The sequence below is a fragment of the Cryptomeria japonica genome, chromosome 3, assembly GCF_030272615.1.
Source record: "Cryptomeria japonica chromosome 3, Sugi_1.0, whole genome shotgun sequence".
NCBI lineage: Eukaryota > Viridiplantae > Streptophyta > Pinopsida > Cupressales > Cupressaceae > Cryptomeria > Cryptomeria japonica.
Genome location: NC_081407.1, coordinates 358,308,018 through 358,314,795, shown reverse-complemented (window position 1 = coordinate 358,314,795; position 6,778 = coordinate 358,308,018).

The following is a 6,778-nucleotide window of genomic DNA, read 5'->3' as shown; positions in this document are numbered from 1 at the left end:
ACACCTTAACCTCAATAGAAATATCCTCTAATATTATCAAATTCTATCCTCTAGTGATCACATAATGAATAAGAAACTATTTTCTGAGAGTGTTAAAATCTCTCTTCCAATTCCAAAAGGTAACAAATCTCTCCTTTCATGTACAAAAGAAATACAACGAACAAATTTAGGTGCACTAATTGCACTTCTTCTAATGGTTACACAATTGAGTCATAAAATTGAAGAGTTTTAATTCTAGAATATCAAAATATATTCAAGTCTCTCGAGGCATTTAGTTTTATGTTTAGTTTATATAGGGACTTGTCAACTTGATGTATGGATGATTAAAACTAGTGACTAAGAGTGGTTATTATCATCTTCACTTTGAGCTAAGATAATCTAAGGTGAGTGTTCATGAAGGTATTGTTGAAGGATTACTTGATATTAATTATATTAAATAAAAAATGCTACAACAAGCAACAATGTATGACATATTATAGACTCCAATATTTGTAGCTTAGTATATGACTTACTACTTGCCTAGTAAAAAGGAAAGTCTACCACAAAATATTGAAAATTATTTGAAACATTGTCACACAGTTATTCACAATTTACCAATTTCATTAAACAAAATTCGCAAGACAAAATCTACAATACCTTCAAAGATTCCCCGACACAATTATGGACTTCCATTGAGACACCTAGCTTCAAACATATTTTTTATATTATTCACATAATGTACTTTCCAACTTACAAATTCAACTTGTAAATCTTGAGACTTTAAACTACTCTCACATACATACAACCCTAGAACTAGAAAAATGATTTAAAAAATTAACATTTTTTATACATATAATTATAACATTTTGATCATGGTGCATTTCTCTTTTCTTGATAAGGGTCATAGGACTTATATGGTAGACAAAGCATTAAATGTACCAAAACATCAATCTAGAAGAAAATTCACCTTGGATCTAATTTTAGATGATGGAGAGTAGCTACAACATTATTCTTGCATTTGGAGGAGTAGTTTGTTATAATTTCCAAGGCACATTCCGAAGAAATTATCCATGTTAGCATTTTTTTTAAAGAACAACACAAGAATGACACCAACATTTATGACATGATATTTAAATACAACACTACACAATAACACACATAAAGTGTTGTGTCAAACACAATGATACAAAAAAACATAACAATGATATTGTGGCAATGTTCCACATTACGCACAAAATAAGATACATCACCACTACTATAAGAAAGGTAGCACGAGTAGAATACCTATACAAATTATGTAATGTAGTCACCATGATGATTGTATGAGAGAGGCTAGACCATGATCGAATTTGGGCATAACCAACAATTATGTTCTCTTTTGAGCATGAAACACTTGTAGGATGAGGGAATCATATACCTTAAATCCACTCTCTAACAAATCTAATGGCACTCACATCATTAAGGAAACCTATGCAAAATGTAGAACCACTAGGAGATGTCACATCTCAACTAGATGGAATGACAATGGTTTTCCTACACACATGGCATTCTTGTGAATGCAAAGGTGGATATTCTACCAACAAATACATTGAAACATAAGGACAAACCTTCACAAGATATTGCTATACTAAGAGGTACAATCTTTGCACTATTTAGAATGATGGCTACTCATTTTAAAGTAAGGGTATTGTTTTCCATGATAGTGATAACATAAATTTCATACTTTGGCACTTGTCACAAAACTAGTAACATTGAAGGACTCCCAATTTTAAATAGGACCACTTTTGTACACAAACTTTTTCTAGACAAAGATTGGAAATGCCTATGGTTTGATGAATAGAGGATGATAGTGCATGAAATGCATATTTATTTGCATTGGGATTTAACATAGTTAAAAAATCAGATCAATGACATCAAATACCACCACACATCAACATCCATTCCCACACTCTTTTATCTCTATGTATTAACATTAACTCAAATTTTAGGACTAACTAAGGTGCAAGGAAATCTTAAGATTAAATCTTTGCGTAATAGATCCTAACAATGTAGCCAAGCACCACCCAATTTTCTTTACTTTAGATATACATCAAGAAAAGAATTTGAGTTGGTGCCATATTTTAAATTTCTATAGGAGTTATCATACCATCAAGATACAAATGTAGGGGCAAAAGTGTTCTAGACGCCTAGCATCTCAAAACTCAATCACCCTAGCTCTTTAACTATAAATTCAATATCAAATTTAAAATTTATTTTTATCACAATGTGAAATAAACCAAAGTAAATAGTGATCCAATTCATAATCTAACACTCCAATAATCTCATTTCTATTTTTAATACATATTCATTTGCAGTCCCCCAATAATTCATTCAATCAATTTATCATATTAAATTATTTAATATATGTGAAATTGCATTTAATTTACACATATTTTTATGCTCTGTTTATTTACTTACAGTTATTTATAATATTAAGTAACACATGGTATTTATTGTCAACATTTAGGACATAAAACTTTCAAATGGGAAGAATAAACACACATTCTTTAAAAGACTATTTTAAATAAATGTGGAAACGACCACCCTTGTTTGACCACCATAACAAATTATATGAAAATATATATATCTTAATATAATCATAGGATTAATTTTTTTAATAAATAGAATATATGATTTTATTAATTATAAAATATGCACATATTTAAACAAAAAGTTAGGACACAAGATCATTCCCACGATGTCTGAAAATTAAATAAACAACAATAACAATAAGAAATCCCAAATTCCGGGACATTGTAGACTTCCTTAGAACACAACACTCGGTCTGCTACAAATATTGATCAAACAATTCTTGCAGGACTGATTAACAATGCCATTCAAAACGAATCAAGAAGAATCAAAGAGTACATTTACAGAATTTCTATTTCCTCACCAGTCAGACCTTGAATATACACATTGCTCTAGGAGAAAAGAAAAATGAAAAAAAAACGTTCCCCACTATCAAAAATCATTTATCTATATTTCTACGGATTTCAAGACAAACTCTGAGAAAAAATTCTATGGGAGAAAACGTTAACAGAGCAATTAGTGCTCCTCAGGTATGGAATTTGATAGGCTAGATGGTCGTTTTTTCACTTTAGAATCGTATTTGACAGCTTAAAAAATTATATGCTATTTTTTTCTAAAACCGTATATATGACAATTAAAATTTTTAATAAACTGTAAAAAATTATACTAAATAATATATATCATATAATATATAATAATTTATAATATTCATATATATATTAGTTTAGAATGTTTATTATAAAAATACAAATTTATTTAGAATATTTAGAAATAGAAAGATATAGTTGTTTCTAATTTTATAATATTTTAATATAAATTTTTAGGATATTTCTATTTTTTTCATATGAACTTAGAAACTTGTCATAATTGAGATAATAGAATATAATTGTTAAAATAGAATATTATTTTTAAAATATATTCTAAAAACTTAGTAAATTTAATTTTTTAAATATATTTAATAAGATTATTAGAAACTTGTCATCATATATATTATTGTATTAATTTAGAAACTTACTTAATAAATTTATGATTTTTTTTTGCATATATTACTAATTTATCATTGTTTTTTAACTGTTTATATTCTTTTTATATATATAAGATACCGATATGTAAAATGAATAAAGAAATTCCTTTTAAGAATTTGCATTTCAATCTTCTGCACAGTTAATATTGGTAGGAGTGGCCTGTCAAATTCCACGCCTAGTGCTCCCAATCCCCATACTTGCTGTAAAGTGTCAAATAACTGTATTGGCCCATTGGATCACCATCCTATATCATGAATTTTAGTGGGTTCCACTCATTACCATACTCTTCCCCACAGCCTTTTCAGGCTCTGAACATTCTTTCTTTCTACCATAGTCGCGTGTTCGACTCTTATTGCAAAGCTTCATGTCGGCCTCGTGGCAAAAGATATCAGTTTTGAGGTAGGGATGATATTGCGGGGCTTTTTCCAGGAGTATCCTCACTCCTCTGCTGGATCCGATCAAACAGAACAAACTTGCCAATATTTTCACGTAGTTTCCCATCGATCAGAATACGGACGACCAAATGCCGAGGAATGAACGGAGGAAAAATGTTTGAGAGCTTTGATGGAGAAACTTTGAATATAAAAGCGGTAGGGCAATCTGGTCGGTGAGCGCGGGCCTACCCATCTGCCAATCTCACCGGCCCCGTTTTTAAATTTTCCAAACCGCGGGTGATTTTTTTGACTAATCAGGAATGCAAAATAGACGGCACTGTCAGCGTACAAATAGTAGCGGCGAACAATTTGGGAACCATTTGCCTGTTCACACATTTTAAGCAAGTCCCAATCCGACACAAAGAAATGAGGAGAGAAAAGAGGAATGAAGCAGGTGAAGAGCAGACCGCAACACTCCACGCACGTTGCAAGGCCGACAAGGAAAATGTAGAGGCAATGTGATGTTGTTATATGGAAAGTAAATTCCACAACGGTGGTCTGCCATGGATTTACAGTCGTCAATGACGGTTTGTCTGAATCAAACCAAACTCGAAGAAAGCGGCTGCCTGGCTTTCAACTTTCCCACTAAGGTGTGACGGATATTCACCTTTATTCAACATTCAATCTGTTTGAATAATTTGTAGTAATTTAGTATTTTTTTAATGTGTTAAATTACTAAATAGTTGTTTCTTTTTAAAGATAAAATTTTACCTTTTTATTAATTGTGGTCAACAATTTTTTGATGTTTTTTTTAATTGATGTTATTATAATCATTAAATAAATGAGCATTTGCATCAAAAAGGAGGCACAATGTTTACGTCTATAACAAGATATATTAAAAGGTACAAATTTAAGAAAGAGTGATAATAATTTATAGTATGACATACTAACCCTACCCTTAGTACTATCATTAATTTAAATCTTAAGAACACCAGCTCCAAGCCTAATTGAATCGTAGTGCTAACCCTAATCCTAATTCAACTCAACTATAACTCTAATCCCAAGCTTTATCCTAGAATGGTAATCATGTACTTGAATCCTAAGACTAACTGTAACTCTAATTGAACCCTAATACTAAACTTAATCCTTAACTAAAGCTAACCTTAACCTTAACCCTAACTATAAATAAAATATAGTAAATATAATTTAATTTTGGTATATATTATCTAATATTTATATTAGATTAAGCATCATGGTTTAATTCATGAAAGATGATGTTTTACATATTCTAATAAAATAATTTTATACATTTTCTAATCATTCTTTATTGCAAAATATTTTAAATTTATTTTATTATTTATCAATCAACTATATATAAAAGTAAATGATAATATTTGTTTTATAAATATTGTAGATGTCATGAAATATCATTTTTATAGTCTAGATTATTATATTTATCTCAGATTTAGAAATCTCCCTATATCCTAAATGGCTAAAGCCTCGTGTTAGGCAAAAGGATATGATGTTTGCAAGTCAAAAATCTTAGGCCTCTCTTGTGAAATATATACCTCCTCCTTCTCCATGTATAGCAAGCAAATATTCTAGGGGCTATAAATTAGATTCAGAGTATAATAACCATTTTCCATCTCAATCCCTTTTTTAATTCTCAGGATTTGTGTCCCAAGGGGTATGCCTCTGATTCTAAGTTTGTCTCAAAAGACAAAAAATTTGAAAAATTGGCTAAAGAGCTTGGTAAAGTTTGGAGAGGATTTAATTGAAGAGATTGCAGAAGAAGTTTGGTCCTTTTGGGGATCAATTTATCGATTCCCAACCTACTCATAGAGATAATGAGCTATGTCTCTCCCTTCGTGCCAAATCATTGCCCCCTCAGCAACCACTTACTTTATTAAGCTTTAAGGAAAATACATGCCTCTCAATGATAGAAGGCGGTAGAATTCCTAAACCTAATAAGCCCCAAGTACGAAAGAAACTAGCTTTTTAGAGATATTTGGTTTATAAAGGTAAGTTTAGAAAAGCTAAGCAAATAGCTCTAGCGAGCTTTAAGGAAAAATATGTCAAGGCAAGAAAAGCAAGGCGTACTATTGATAAAAATAACATTCAAGGAACCAAAAGTATTTCACACTTTTCTCTAATCTCACCTCAAGCTATTCCAATCTAGACTTCGGTTGTTGTTTGTTGTCCTCACTAATCTCCCAATTTCTCTCAGTAAGAAATGTCTCCCCAAGGCCCCCAAATTCACAATGATCAAAATATTATATCAGATCAAGAGCAATTAGATATGATGGGTCAAATTAGGATGCAAGAGGACTCAAATTTAAATGACCAAATGGTTCAAAAAGATATCAATAGAAATCTGGATTATGATTTCTCTCAAAATAAAATAACTAGAAATTCCTATAAACCCCAACCCAAGGATCTTCTGGTGGGCTTTCAGTTTTATGGAATAATAAGATTTCTCAGATTAAGCCTGTAGCATCAAAATAGAGCTTGATGTTGGTTAGATTTTCTTCTTTTGATCTTTCCTTTTGATTATTCAATGTTTATGCTCCCACTTCAACTATGACAAAGAAAAAGGCTTGGGATACTATATCTACTAATTTATCCCATTTGAAAGAGTAAAATGTCCTCTTAGGAGGAGATTTTAATGCAATCCTCAACTAGGAGGAGAAACGTGGTGGGATCACTGTTGGCATTTGGCATTATAATAGACAAGGAGAGATTGTTGGCATTTCAATAAGGGTATTGAGAAGGTTGTTGATGATTATGGATATAACTGATTAAGGATGTTTACTGTCTTAATATTATTATTTT